The sequence below is a fragment of the Schistocerca cancellata genome, chromosome 1, assembly GCF_023864275.1.
Source record: "Schistocerca cancellata isolate TAMUIC-IGC-003103 chromosome 1, iqSchCanc2.1, whole genome shotgun sequence".
Lineage (NCBI taxonomy): Eukaryota > Metazoa > Arthropoda > Insecta > Orthoptera > Acrididae > Schistocerca > Schistocerca cancellata.
Window position 1 is genome coordinate 1,124,121,038 of NC_064626.1, and position 16,082 is coordinate 1,124,137,119.

A 16,082-nucleotide genomic window follows, 5' to 3' on the forward strand; every position below is an offset into this window, starting at 1 on the left:
TTTCATATCAGCGCACACTCCGCTGTAGAGTGAAAATTTCATTCTAGAAGCATCCCCCAGGCTGTGGCTAAGCCATGTCTCCGCAATATCCTTTCTTTCAGGAGTGCTAGTTCTGCTAGGTTCGCAGGAGAGCTACTGTACAGTTTGGAAGGTAGGAGACGAGGTACTGGCAGAAGTGAATCTGTGAGGACGGGGCGTGAGTCGTGCTTGGATAGCTCAGTTGGTGGAAGTGTCCCCAGCGGTGATCACTCAGATCCCTGTCACGTATGCCAAGGTTGCCAAGGATGGTAGCACCTCTCCACAGGGTCTTCTTGCTTCGTTGACGAGGTCTGATCAGGTACATGCAATCGCTACTGAGAATCCTTCTGAGGTGCCACAGACGCCAGATCCTGACCTGCCGAATCTTCGCAGCAATGTGACTGAAAATGCTACTGCGATGGACGTTGATCCGGGAGTGGTACCTACTTCTGCTTTCCTTCAGACTGGTCCGGAATCAGACGAAAGCCACCCGCAATCAGACTCTGAACGCCATGTTCGAAAACAAGGGACGACACGAAAGAGAAAGAAACGTAGCCGTACACCCCCTGATGAATCCATTCCACGGATGGATACCAGGGATGCAGACCCGAAGATGGACGGCAAACCGCTCTTTGATGACCAAAAGTCTGATGCGAACGACCCGCCACAGGCGACCACTGGCAACGACCACCCCTCCTTACTGGCGCCGTCGCCCCCACAGGTCGACGTTGAAGAGAGCCTATCCGATGAGACGAAAACTACATCTCCTCTCCACGTGGATGATGTGCACAGCCGATGCCCTACCGCAGAATCAGTCTCCTGGGCAGACGACGTGGAGATCGACGGGACTGGGGTGGACGGTGCTGATGATGGGGCGCCCCCATCGGTTGCGCCCGCGCCCGCAAACTCTCCACAATAGCAGCCTCTTCAGCGGACCGGCAAGATCGACGACCTCTCGCTCCTGAAGAAGAAGCCCCACCTGTGCCTGTGGGACTCCAACACCAGCATTATCGTGTCGCAACGATTAACCTCGCGACCATTCGTGCGCCCCACAAACTAGCGCTGCTCCGCGATATGATTTATGATGCGGACATAGATATTGCGCTTTTTCAGGAAGTGCATGTCGCCGATTTTTCACCACCACATGGCTTCACGGCGCATCTTTCTCCCGCTTCTGACACCGGTAGTGGTGTTGCCATCATCTTACGCGAAGGTCTTCCTGCCGAAGATGTCCTATACCTCCCCAACGGCAGAGGTATGGCCCTTACTCTCTTTGGTGTACGCATCGTCAACATTTATGCGCCGTCGGGCTCCAGCTACCGTCGTGATCGCAATGCCTTCTTCGCGAATGAAGTTACACCCCTTTTTATGGGACCACACGATGACTGGGTCATGGGTGGAGACTTCAACTGCACCCAGCGACCTCAGGATCAATTGCCGCGTCACTCACCATGCGCAGCTCTGGAAACAGTCGTCACGCGGCTACAATTTGTTGACACGTGGAGACATGTTCACGGTGATCTTTTGGGCTTTAGGTACTACACTGCGCATTCCTCTAGCCGACTGGATCGCATCTACATCTCGCGATCCCTAATTCAACACACTCGACAGGCTGAAATCTGGCCTGTTGCTTTCTTAGATCATGAGGCTTACTTCTGTGGTGTTGTTCTCACAAGACAGGCAGTATGGCACGGACGTGGTTTATGGAAACTGAACACGGCACTTCTTAATTCACCTGACTGTCGACTTCTAATAGAAGACACTTGGATCACATGTAATAGACGCCGACCCACGTATCCGTCTACCATATCCTGGTGGATCCAGTGTGCAAAACCTGCTCTTCGAAAAACTTTGATCCGGTATGGCAAAGATGTTGTCGCCTGGAGGAAGAGCACTATGGACTTTTATTACAGGATCCTACGAGAATGCTCCACAATGTCAGCCTCCCCTGAGCGCCATACAAGGATGAACCATGCTAAGGCCCAAATCTCCAATCTCATGCGAAGGCATTTGGAAGGAGCGATAGTACGATCTCCTACTGCTGATCGCATGCCTCATGAACATCCGTCGATGTACCATATCATCCAAGAACGCCAAAATCGACGCCGAAAATTGATTCACGTCCTAACAGATCAAGAAGGACGTCGCTACGTAACCCAATCTGCAATAGGGAATGTGCTTCACGCCCACTACCAGCAGCTATACGCCGCAATTCCACATTCCCCAGAGTTGATCGAGGAAGTCACACAGCTCAACGTCGGTGGTATCCCAGGAGATGCGGCAATTGACTTGATGTCAGAGGTGACTGATGAGGAAGTCCGCGATGCGATCTGGGCAGGAACCATCAATCGCTCCCCAGGACCCGACGGTCTTCCCCTCGAATTTTATCGCACCTTCCGTGATTTGTTAGAGTCCACCTTCACCTCCATCTGTCGGGAACTGATGTCTCCGGAAGTACCTGTGCCGGACGTTTTCATGGAAGGAATTATTATTCCTGTACATAAACCGCATGGTGGCAACAATATCAGTGATTATCGGCCCCTCACCCTCCTTAACAGTGATATGAAAATCTTCACTCGCCTTTTGGCGGCACGGCTTAAAAACGTTGCCAGATATATTGTGTCGCCAGACCAAGCATCTTTGGGAGGAGATAATAATATCCGCACGGCTTTATGCCGCTACAGGGATATGATCGCCGTTACCCAGGCACAACGCCTCTCTGGGGCACTTGCGTCTTTGGACTTTAGTCAAGCTTTTGATAGGGTTGACCATTCGTTCCTTACGGCCGTTCTCCACCATATGGGTTTCCCAGTCGCCGTTAACACGGTAGTGATGCGCCTTCTGCGGGGTGCCTCGTCCAGGATTATGTACAATGGCAGACTCACTCCACCGATAAAAATAGGTCGATCCGTACGTCAAGGTTGCCCTCTATCAGCAATTTTATACGCCTTTTCCTTGGAATCCTTGCTATGTGGACTAAGACAACGTTTGGTAGGGTTGTCCATAGATCGCTACCGATTCAGTTGCACGGCCTATGCTGACGATGTAGTCATCTGTTTACGTAATGCCGACGAGGTTCGAGCTGTTTTGACGTGGGTAGCGACTTATGGTGAGGCGTCGGGTAGCTCTTTAAACGTACGTAAGTCACAAGCTATGTTCATTGGCACGGGACTTCCCGTGGAGTGTGTTACACCTCTCACCACCGTTGATACCATTCGCTGTTTGGGAATAGATTTTTCATCTGATCTCCGGCGTTCAGCCACCATCAACTGCCGACGCCTCCTTTTAATGATCAGAGCAGGTCTTATGGACCATCGTCTTCGATCCCTAGATATTCTCCAACGAGCTCGATATGTCAATATATATATATATCGCATCCCGAGTTCCCCATGTAGCACAAGTTCTACCTTTCCCGCTTACTGTGGCACGTCGCATGTTGGCAGCGATGGCATCTTTCGTCAGCTCTGGGCTGTTGTTCAAAGTTAACTATGCAACCCTTACTCTTCCCCGTGAACGAGGTGGGGTAGGTCTGTTTCACGTGCCGGATAGAGCTCGCGCCCTATTTGTAAGCTCCCAGATGACGGTATGGACACGTTGCCCAACGAGCCTCACTGGTCTCCTCCTGTCGGCATATTCGCCGGTCTCACAGTCAGCCCCATTGATGATCTCGGATGTTCCGGCCCAGTTCCATTATATACGGTACTTCTTTATTGAACTCAGTTATCTACGCATCACCTTACCAAGACCGCTTTTACTCAAGACAAAGGAAGAATACAATGCCCTCCAATTAGGTCGTCCACCTAACCCGATTGAACAAAAGTTCCCCCACGTTGACTAGTGTCATGTATGGCGCGCGGTGTTCGCCTGTTACCTTGACACGAATGTTCAATCTGTCTGGTACCTAACTGTCAATGGTAAGCAAATCAATCAATTTCGCCTTCATCGTATCCACCTCGCCCAATCACCTGTATGTTCCACGTGTGGAGTGCCAGACACTGATGAACATCGGTTTGTTTGCGGACCGGTGGCGGAGGTTTGGTACTTGGTTCGACGTATTGTGGCTTTTCTAACGCGGGACATTCCGGATAGGATTACTCCCCTTTCATTATTATTTCCGGAACGTGACTATTTTCCTTGCACAAAGACCAATGCTGTGAATTGGATTCGCGGACATGCCATTCACTACCTATTTGGACAAACTGTAGACTCTGTACTCGATTTTTGGACATACCCCAATGACCGTCATTATGTCGTTGTCCGTCACCCAAAATACAGACAATTTTTCTCGAACTTCCTTGGGAGTGCTTTCCACGAGCCGCCTCGCAGCTGGAATGTGTTAAGCCAAGAGAGAAGATTTCCTGTTTGAACCAATGAACATTTCTGAACAATTCAACGGAACACATCAATTTCGAGAAGACGTGACTCAACATATTACCAGCGGGGCGCAGAAGGCCTCTAATCAAATACGCAACAAAACTACACAAAACAAAATTAAAAAAATAAAATAAAAATAAAATTCAAAAAAAGGAAGATTTTGTTGTTTGTAAGGATAGCCCTAACCTTGATTTCCCATATTTCCCCTGGTATATAGGCAGCTCTCTGGAGTAGGTTTAGCCAGGAGCCAACGCCTGAAGTGGACTAGATTTTTTTTTTGTTATAGGATGAAAAATGGCGGTGGCACTTAGTTTTTTTATTAAGGGGCTTTCAAAAAAAAGTTGGTAGAAAAAAAAGAAAAAACACTAAAAAAATAAAAAATAAAAAAACAAAAAAATAAGAAAAATAGAAAAAATAAAAAAGTTGGTAGAGCACTTGCCCGCGAAAGGCAAAGGTCCCGAATTCGAGTCTCGGTCCGGCACACAGTTTTAATCTGCTAGGAAGTTTCATATCAGCGCACACTCCGCTGTAGAGTCAAAATTTCATTCTAGCGTTACATAGTCATCGATGTAGATTTGGGTTTCATGATTCCAAACTAATTTTGTGATTATCATAAAAAATACTGGACGGAGAAACGAAAACGTGAACATTCTGAGAAAGTTAAAGACTCATGGGAAAGCAAAAAGAGCCAAGAAAGACAGGGAACTGAAGCCAGACCACCATACTATTGCCTGAATTCGTATCTGGAAAAAGTAAAACACTAGGGAACGCTAAGTGACAGATTAGCTGTACAAGGAAACTACTGTATTCTGCGTTGCTCCAGTCGGCCGGAGAAGCGGATGTCGCCATTGGCCGGACTTTATCAGTAGGCGAGCGCCGGAAAAGTGTTGCCTGGATTCGTTTATCAGCAAGTCAGACTCTCTTAGCTGTGACAGTAGTTGGTAAGTCGTTTGAGCAGCGAGACACACGATAGCACCTCGGTGAGTAAAGTACGGTCGCGAATTCGACACGTGCGCTAAAATCTGATACCTTTAAAAAAGTAGCTAGAGACTTGGAATTTTAGGAGTCTGATCGCTAACAGCAAACGTTCGTACTCGTAGAGGCAGGGCAGAAATGTCAGATGCTTAAAGGACGTTTCACACTTTAACGGAAAAACAGAACCTCAAAATACTCCAAAATGCGTTTCAGATGGTGTCATTCACGGGGTCATTTGCTAATATCGGAAGTTAACCTATGCGAGCTGTATTCGCTTATATCATTGTCGTGGATTTTCTGTCTTGTCAGTCTGCATTTGATTCTTTGCTTTGTTTTCATGACACACTGTGACAGTTGCACGAACGCTTGGATACATTTCCTATACGCTTTCTTTCGCAAAAAGGACCGAAAAATAATTTAGGTTTTGCAATATCTGCACAAAGAATAAACATACATTGTGTATAAATGAGGACATGAACTGATGAAACAATTTTCATTGAATAAACTTTTTAACAGTGAGGAAGTCACCTGTACTGAAGGGAAAAATTGGAGTTGTTTTTAACATTATTTAGTGTTTAGAAACAAAAGGAAAATACCACGAATAATGTAGAGAGGTTTTATGTATTGCCGCTTAAATATTATTTGATATGTTCTCTAGCAAATAACTGTCGATGAATTGAAATGTTTGGACGACACTTTTCGTATTGTTTGACGTCTGAGCAGTTTATCATAAAAACCTTGTCAACAACATTGACTTGAATTTTGCTTTACTGTCAGTGAACTTTATCATTACTAGTTCCTTAATTCTGATTTTGTATTCCGACTTTTGTATCGCCGATGGTGTCTCAAATCTCACTTTAACCACTCGATACTAGCAAAAATTGTGAAGCCTGCGTTGTCTTCTCACCCAACTTCCTCATTCTTCTCTCTGCTAGCAGGCGCTGTGGGAAGTGTTGTCAAGACGAAGCGTCACTCGATGCGACTGGTTCCATACTGTTTCGTCACCCTTTGCAGTTGGCTCAAAAATGGTTCAAATGGCTCTGAGCACTATGCGACTTAACTTCTGAGGTCATCAGTCGCCTAGAACTTAGAACTAATTAAATCTAACTAACCTAAGGACATCACACACATCCATGCCCGAAGCAGGATTCGAACCTGCGATCGTAGCGGTCGCTCGGTTCCAGACTGCCTAGAACCGCATGGCCACTCGGGCCGGCACGCTTTGCAGTTTTACGCTGTTTGTCAAAGACTGACATTTTGAGCCCTGGCTGTGTACAAAATATAGGTTGACTCTTACATATAGGATTACGGCAACCAGCCACTTTTTACAATGCTATTTATTTATTTAAACAGTGCCGTTACCGGTTTCGAACCGACAGGTTAATCTTCAGACAGCTAGTTCACGTTTTACATTAGATTTCGCCTTTTGTGTATAATATTATATATTATATATGACATATGTTACACACAAAAAGGTGCATTATACAGTTTTCGCTGCTGCAAGATGATAAGCAGCCTGCACTGGAACATAATGGCGCGGATTCTTCATCATAAGTAACCGAAACATCTTCCCTTTAATAATAGTAATTTGTTACTTCACTTAAAATCGTTGTGAGGCACAATTACAGTTAAAAAGACGTTGTCTCACATCTTGTTTTGGCTGTAGTGCACCACCAACCCAAGGAAATTTTGTCAGTTGGGGAAACAAAAGGCGAAATCTAATGTAAAACGTGAACTAGCCGTCTGAAGATAAGCCTTTCGGTTCGAAACCAGTAACGGCGCTATTTAAATAAATAAATAGCACTGTGTAAGAGTCAACCTATATATTGCAGTTTTTCCGTTATAACTCGCAGCATGCCGTATCAAGGAAATGTCACACCAAAGATATATCACAAACAGGTCAGCCTTGGTATGATTTCTTCTAATTAAAAGTCAGTTAATGCATTATCGGCGACAAAGCCTTCATTGGATACAAATAAGAATCATATAGCATATAACATGACTGCACTACAGCGAAGTGTTGTAGTAGGTGAACTGAGAACTCTAAGCAGAGAGGTTTGCATCCTGACAGGGACTAACTTTTGTTAATCTCAGAGTTTTTAACACATTCTGGACCTTCTTATGACCCTAATTCGGCTATGTTTTGCAGTACTCGATATTATTTAGAGATAATAGAGCACTCCTTCGGAACTGGGTGCGTTGTGCGTAAATGCAATTTTATACAACAGTTTTTACACGAAAATTAATAAAAGGTAATAGCTGATTACAACAAATAACCATAACTGTAAGACTGGTATGATTGTTTTGTTTTTAACTCAGAGGCAGCAACAAGAATCAAGAAGTTTGCACTATTGTTTCCTGTTGTTTACACTGCACACATGACTTTCTTGAGAGACGATTTAGTGTTCACATCGATGTCCACAAGTATCCTCGATTTCTGTCTGATTAGAAAACTACGGATGAAATTACTTCCAGTCAAACAACGAGGAATGACATTTGTATTCTTGCTTAACACAAATATTTGGCCGTGCTTTCCGAATATGTCGTGTTTTCGAAGGGTGTGTTGAGACAGGAACCTAGGATTTTACCGTAAATTTCTTCGTGTGAAATGAGCAACAATGATTTTTGTATTCCTTGCTTGTCACAAATATTTGGCTATTTATTTCTGAATATGACCCGATTTCCGAGAGTGTGGTTAGGAACGAACCTGAGAGCACAGCTTATATTGCCGCGAGTGAAATATTTAGCTATTGTTTCTACGATGCTTCTTTTGGCGAGGGAAGATGTCTTTGCCGGTGCTATTCTCCTTTTCTCGTCTGTCATGCATTACTTTCCATCTAGTCTCGGAAAATTGCGTCACTTAGCCCACTATGTGGCTCCCAGTTTTGATTTCAAATTTGTCTCTCATCTCTTTTCAGCTACCATACTTATTTAGCAACATTCGATTATGTACTCGATAGGGGTTTAGTCAAGTATAAGCACATAACAACTAAATAGATTTAGTTTCCTATGACATACACGTAACATTTTGATTATACAACACAATAAACAATATTAATAGTTGAGCTGGGAAATCAGAACAGCAAACAGTATTAGCCAATATGTAGCACCATACCTAAGCCGCGAGGGGTAGCCTTGTCACGCTTCGCGCGCATCTCCCGGTCGGAGTTTCGAGACTTCCCCCGGGCATCGGTGTGTGTGTGTGTGTTGTCCTTTGCGTAAGTTAGTTTAAGCTAGATTAAGTAGTGTGTAAGCCTAGGGACCGATGGCCTCAGCCGTATGGTCCCATAGGAACTTACCATAAATTTCTTACCCAAGTAAAGAACGTTATCAGTCACTGTCACATTAGTTTTGCACATTGGTGTTATAAGGGCTGGACTAAACACGTTTAAAAAAATGCTTCCAAACGTGAGCAGTTTTTAGTTACATTAATACAACTGTTAAAGTAGTGATGTAAGTAGTTTACACAGCAGCACATCAGACAGACACTACATTCTTAACTGAGCTCAGTCAGGGGTAATTTTCCATCCTGGGGATTTGGTGCGTTGCTAAAAGCGCAAAATAAAGCCTTTTCTGATTCAGTTCACTTTACAGTTTTACTAAATCTTTTCGGATAATCCACAAGAGCCCAACACAGCACTCACAACGAGGAAGACTAAGAGACACAACATCTGAGACAAATTAATACTGACCACTGCCGTCATAGCCATGATCTTATTTACAATCTTTCAGCAATTAATATATTTATTATTTTGTTTAAAAATTGTTATTACGATGGGCGTTCAACAAGTAATGCGACACACTTTCTTCTCGGCCAATTGAGGGTGAAAAGATGCGAAATTTGCTGTGGGACATCGTGGAATTATCCCACTTCAACTCCTATAGTTTCATGAAGTCCTGACAGATGGCAGTGCTATACATTACCTTCAAAATGGCTTCTATAACGAGGTGGGTTCCAAGCAGAAAGCTGTCATTGAGTTTCTTTTGGCGGGAAACCAGAGCATCCAGACATTCATAAGTGCTTGCAGAATGCCTACGGAGACCTCGCAGTGAACAAAAGCATTTTGGGACGTTGGGCGAGGCGTCTGCCATCATCACAACTAGGTTGGGCAAACCTGTCCGATCTCCTATGTGCCACCAGCTACACACACCCTTGACTCCTGCAATATTAGAATGTGCGGTCACTCTTATTCGGGCCCATCCCACCTGGATCTCTGCTCATCCTACCTTTTACAAATCCTAGAACGCCATACGGTCCACCTCGCCAATCGCATCCGCCTCCCCTCCCCCACACGGACCTGTATGACCTCATTCCATTCTCATACCTCCTCCTTTTCCTTGAACGGATATGGATCCTCTACACCTCCCATAAACTTGATCCCCCTCACCCACTTGTCTCTCCCATCCTCTCCCACCCCCATCCGCTGTCACGCCTGTATTCCCTCGCCCCACCTGCTCTCCATCTCTCCACTCTCCATACCCTCGCCCAAGGTGGTTTGCGCCAACTCCTCCTCCCTGATGATGCCCACATCCCCTCCATCTACCCCTCCTACCAACTTTTATCCTCCCATTCCACCCCCTGTGTCTTTTCCCAAGGGCACCCTCTCTCCTTTCTCTCCCTCCTTACTTCCTCCCTCCCTCCTCTCCCCTGGGCTTCCCCTACCCCCTACCTTCTTTCCTCCCCCTCTCATCTCCTCTGCCACTGGCATCTACACCCTACCCTCTCCCTCCTCCCATGCCTTTTCCCCTTTGGCAGGTCCCCAGACTCGTACACGTACAGTGAATTTTCGCGCGCGGAGATCATCAGCATCGGTTTTTTTAATGTGTGTGCCATCGTGTTAGTGCCTTCGTGTTTCACTGCCCACGCTCCATCGTTCACGTGTGTCTTTTCAGTCGCCTACGTTCGTGTACCAGTGCTAACCATTTTTTATTTTACTACGCCTGTGAACGGCTCCGTGTTTTTTACTCAGTGTGTCTACTGTTTTCTGTCCGTTTTGTTTTTTGTATGTCTTCCTGTTTCTACTTGTATTATCTGTGGCTGAAGAGCGGCGTAGTATTGCTGCTGCCAGCCTACCTTGTAAAGGTGTTAAAATTACAATAAAGAAAAAAAACTCTTAATCGAGGTACAAACGAAAGTCTTCTTCATGACAACGAAGTCCTCACATAAATCTGCACACCCTAGAGGAGCACACAAAACTTGAATGGATTGTTCTTCCTCATCCCCCCTACAGCCCGAACCTCTCCCCTTCCGACTTCCCCTTTTTTTCCCAATGGAGGATGCATTACGGAGGAAGCAATATGTGGACGCTTACTCCATTGTCGACCAGCGGAGTGGTGCCATGCGGGCTTACAGGCTCTCCAGTAAGGTGCCTTAAGGTCGTGGTTGTAGGTGGTAAGTTCCTATGGGACCAAACTATTGAGGTCATCGGACCCTAGGCGCGGCTACCCCTCGCAGCCCATAAGGTCGTCGCATTGCATAGAGATTATGTGAAAAGAACGTAGGATTTTGTAACCAAAAGAGTGGGTTATAATATCGTGTATTGGAATTATAAATAAAATCAATCTGCTTTCAGAAAAAAGATTTGCTGCCTTACTTATTGAACCCACCTCGTACATTTAGTTTTATCTACTCAAACAATTATGACAAACTTATTTTGACAGTTTTTTTAATAATTACCAGTAAATTTGTGAACATTCGATTGTTTTGCAAATATGATGGTTCAAATGGCTCTGAGCACTATGGGACTCAACTGCTCTGGTCATAAGTCCCCTAGAACTTAGAACTACTTAAACCTAACTAACCTAAGAACATCACACACATCCATTCCCGAGGCAGGATTCGAACCTGCGACCGTAGCGGTCGTGCGGTTCCAGACTGTAGCGCCTTTAACCGCTCGGCCACTCCGGCCGGCTGCAAATATGACCTCCCTGCTATCGTGGCGGATACATATGGCGGGCGCCCCCCCCCCCTCCCCCGTTGCGGTGCCACCCGTTTTGCCACCCTCGCCGCCCCCGCCAGTCAGCCCGCTTGCTATTCGTTCGTTCCTTTCGTCAGTCGATTTGACTGAATCGAGTTATCGAGTAGTTGTACTTTTCTATGTAGCACACGTTTCCGCGTCATCGTTACGTTTCTGTCTGGCACATAGATAGCTAACACATACCTACGAGAAAAGTCGCGGCCATTCCACTAATCTCGATACGTTATTCTGTCTGGCATTTCTTAGAGAAAAGTCGCGAATATGTACAGGGTATCTTCAATACGTAGCGTTATAAATAAGGGCTATTCGCCGAATAAATGGTTCAAATGGCTCTAAGCACTATGGGACTTAACAACTGAGGTCATCAGTCCCCTAGAACCTAGAACTACTTAAACCTAACTAACCTAAAGATATCACACACATCCATGCCCGAGGCTGGATCGACCTGCGACCGTAGTGGTCGCGCGGTGCCAGACTGTAGCACCTAGAACCGTTCGGCCACACCGGCCGGCTATTCGCCGAATAGGAAGGTAGTTAACATTCAGAAGCAGAAATATTAAGACTGAAGAATGAATAAGGAACAAGTCCTAGTTGTATCAAGTGCAAGTGTGAAGATTAGTCAAGAGTGAGAGTAATTATCTGGCACATAAACTGAATCAGTGCTTAACTGAACTACCGTTCTTTGAAGAAGAATCACTCTTTGTGATGAAAAAGAGACTAATGTGAGAGATTCTTCAATACAAGCAACCGAGCATAAACGCCTTTAATGATAGGGATACTGTTTTTCGAGAGTTGTCGGTTTGTCCTGGATCTGACTACCCTACTTTGCCCACGCTGTACAAAATACAGGGTTATTACAAATGATTGAAGCGATTTCACAGCTCTACAATAACTTTATTATTTGAGATATTTTCACAATGCTTTGCACACACATACAAAAACTCAAAAAGGTTTTTTAGGCATTCACAAATGTTCGATATGAGCCCCTTTAGTGATTCGGCAGACATCAAGCCGATAATCAAGTTCCTCCCACACTCGGCGCAGCATGTCCCCATCAATGAGTTCGAAAGCATCGTTGATGCGAGCTCGCACTTGTGGGGCGTTTCTTGGTAGAGGAGGTTTAAACACTGAATCTTTCACATAAGCCCACAGAAAGAAATCGCATGGGGTTAAGTCGGGAGAGCGTGGAGGCCATGACATGAATTGCTGATCATGATCTCCACCACGACCCATCCATCGGTTTTCCAATCTCCTGTTTAAGAAATGCCGAACATCATGATGGAAGTGCGGTGGAGCACCATCCTGTTGAAAGATGAAGTCGGCGCTGTCGGTCTCCAGTTGTGGCATGAGCCAATTTTCCAGCATGTCCAGATACACGTGTCCTGTAACGTTTTTTTCGCAGAAGAAAAAGGGGCCGTAAACTTTAAACCGTGAGATTGCACGAAACACGTTAACTTTTGGTGAATTGCGAATTTGCTGCACGAATGCGTGAGGATTCTCTACCGCCCAGATTCGCACATTGTGTCTGTTCACTTCACCGTTAAGAAAAAATGTTGCTTCATCACTGAAAACAAGTTTCGCACCTCTTCCATGAGCTGTTGCAACCGCGCCGAAAATTCAAAGCGTTTGACTTTGTCATCGGGTGTCAGGGCTTGTAGCAATTGTAAACGGTAAGGCTTCTGCTGTAGCCTTTTCCGTAAGATTTTCCAAACCGTTGGCTGTGGTACGTTTAGCTCCCTGCTTGCTTTATTCGTCGACTTCCGCGGGCTACGCGTGAAACTTGCCCGCACGCGTTCAACCGTTTCTTCGCTCACTGCAGGCCGACCCGTTGATTTCCCCTTACAGAGGCATCCAGAAGCTTTAAACTGCGCATACCATCGCCGAATGGAGTTAGCAGTTGGTGGATCTTTGTTGAACTTCGTCCTGAAGTGTCGTTGCACTCTTATGACAGACTGGTGTGAGTGCATTTCAAGCACGACACACGCTTACTCGGCTCCTGTCGCCATTTTGTTTCACTGCGCTCTCGAGCGCTCTGGCGACAGTGCGGCTTCAGCCGAACAAAACTTTATGAGTTTTTCTACGTATCTGTAGTGTGTCGTGACCATATGTCAATGAATGGAGCTACAGTGAATTTATGAAATCGCTTCAATCATTTGTAATAGCCCTGTATTTGCTTGTCTACCTGCATCTGTTGCTACGGTAGAAAGAAGTTTTTCAGTATTGCGCCATACAAAGACAAGGCTGAGGTCGACAATGAAGGAGGATCGACTTAATCGCTTAGCTCTGTTGAACACCCACCATGACATTGATTGTCCTATTGCCGATATAACTGAGCAATTTGCTAGGAAGAATAGGCGCATAGAATTCATTATTTAAGAAAGAGAACCACACTTGTAACTTTTTTGTAACATAAGATGCCATTGTCTTAGTTATGTGTGTAATCAGTTTAAATAAAACGTTCTTAAGCTTTGCATGTAACTTGATTATTTTTTATTGCGGTAAAAGTAAAGGTTGTTGTTGTTGTGGTCTTCAGTCCTGAAACTGGTTTGATGCAGCTCTCCATGCTGTTCTATCCTGTGCAAGCTTCTTTATCTCCCAGCACCTATTGCAACCTACATCCTTCTGAATCTGTTTAGTGTATTTATCCTTTGGTCTCCCTCTACGATTTTTACCCTCGGCGCTGCCTTCCAATACTAAATTGGCGATCCCTTAATGCCTCAGAACATGTCCTACCAACCGATCCCTTCTTCCAGTCAAGTTGTGCCTCTTCTCCCCAATTCTGTTCAATAACTCCTCATTAATTATGTGATCTACCCATCTAATCATCAGCATTCTTCTGCTGCACCACATTTCAAAAGCTTCTATTCTTTAACATATTGCAGCGTGTCAGCAACTGTGAAATGTACAGCAAATAAACAATGTTTTCAGCCTTCAGTTGCAAGGTAATTTTATTCGTTTACCTAGGTTTCGATTCCAGTAATGGAATCTTCTTCAGAACCTATAAATTAAACCACATATGGACATATATTACTCACTAAAATGCATTATCAGTCTAATGATTGAATAATGAAGAAATTGTGATACTTACAACAATGAAATTATTTTGTGAGCCAAACACTGGCCATGTCACAGATTAAAAATTAAAACATTAAAGACGCATAATCATAAGATTATGTCAGTCAAAATTAAAACCATTAGGGCGAACGTAGACGGAGCTGCGCCGGCCATAAATCAGGACCACACGTAAGCGGCTCGAAAACTAGGCGTCGTGAGCCGTTACGCGGCGAGGCTCGGCCGCGGCCAAGCGCATGCGCAAGCGCAAGCGCGAGAGACAAACTGTCTCAAAATTACTTAGAGCAAATATACATATAAACAAAATGTAACTGAAAGCTGTCTTACAATTGGACATACCTATCTATTGGTATAGCAACATTAAACAATTTACCTGAGAACAAACTACAAAGCCAAGGTATAAATTTTTTTTTTTTTTAAATATTATAGTAAGAGGGGGTAGCCCCGCTACAGTAACTAACAATTAGTGTCAAAACCATGCGTGCTGAGCATAAAATGTCTTTAACATAAAAAGGCCTTAGCAACTATGTGTCATTACCAAGCATATAAGGAAATACAAAGACACACATGTACAATCACATTATAATAAAGGGACAAAGCAGATAGGGAAACAGCATCGGCCATTCGAGGCAGACTGTGGGTCAACTTCACTGAAGTAAAGGTTGAAATCCTTCGAAATAACTTCTATTCTTTATTGCAGCTGATCATTAAGTAAGTTGTCCCTATCAATACTAAGATGTTTAAAAATTTGCAATTCTTCGAGGGTGTCTAGCCTGCATCCCTTTACTTCATTATGCAAAAGCTCTGCGTCTTTTAGAGGCTTAGGAGCATGCGCCTTTTGGACCAGATGTTCAGCAAATGTAGATCCTCGAGTTCCATCACCGCTTTTTGTCGGCAGGTGCTCTTTAAACCTAACAGACAGGGCCCTTCCTGTCTGGCCAATGTAATAAGAAGGACATTCAGCACACGTGATTTTATATACACCTGACAGCGATGATTTATCATTACCTTTATCCAGAGAATGAACTAGGTTCTTTTTGAGGTTGTTAGTGGTAGAGTATGAAACTTTACACCCTAGGTTTTTTAATAAACGACCTACCTTATAGGATATGTTACCTATAAAGGGAACTGATATGTATTTCGTTGCCTGGTGTTGATTGTGAGTATCTGAACTGGAAAGGGTGGTAGTCTTCTTTCGTGTTTTTTTATTGAACAACTGTCTCACTATACTGGGATTATATCCATTATTCTGAGCGATGTTTTCGAGGACTTTTAATTCGTTTTGTAAGTTGATTGGCGAAAGCGGAATGGAAAGAGCTCGATGGATACTCGAGTGAAAAAAGGCCATTTTTTGGGCCTGAGGATGGGTGGAATCAGCTGGGATGATGATGTCGGAATAGGTTGCTTTCCGAAAAATTTTGAAATCTATTTTGTTGCCAATAATGGATAGCGTCAGATCGAGATAGTCTAAAGTCCTATCAGCTGTCTGATTTTCTTGTGTGAAACTGATTTTTTCATGTAGGTTATTGAAAGTGGTAAATAACAGTTCTAGCTCTTCATGGGAACCTTCAAACACAAACAGCAAGTCATCTACATATCTCGCATAGAATATTATATTATTTGTCAAATCTGGATAATTCCGAAAAAACATCTGCTCTATTGAGT

General features: G+C 44.4%; 1 protein-coding gene across 3 annotated transcripts in view; it reads left to right on the top strand.

Annotated features, from left to right (window-relative positions):
• Positions 1-5,332: 5,332 nt before the first annotated feature.
• Positions 5,333-16,082, top strand: part of LOC126092467 (caspase-6-like) — a 231,855-nt gene continuing 221,105 nt past the window's right edge. For all 3 annotated transcript variants that reach the window (XM_049908074.1, XM_049908083.1, XM_049908092.1), the window contains exon 1: positions 5,333-5,372. The gene's annotated coding sequence lies outside the window, so the exon portion shown is untranslated. The remainder of the gene's footprint in view (positions 5,373-16,082) is intronic.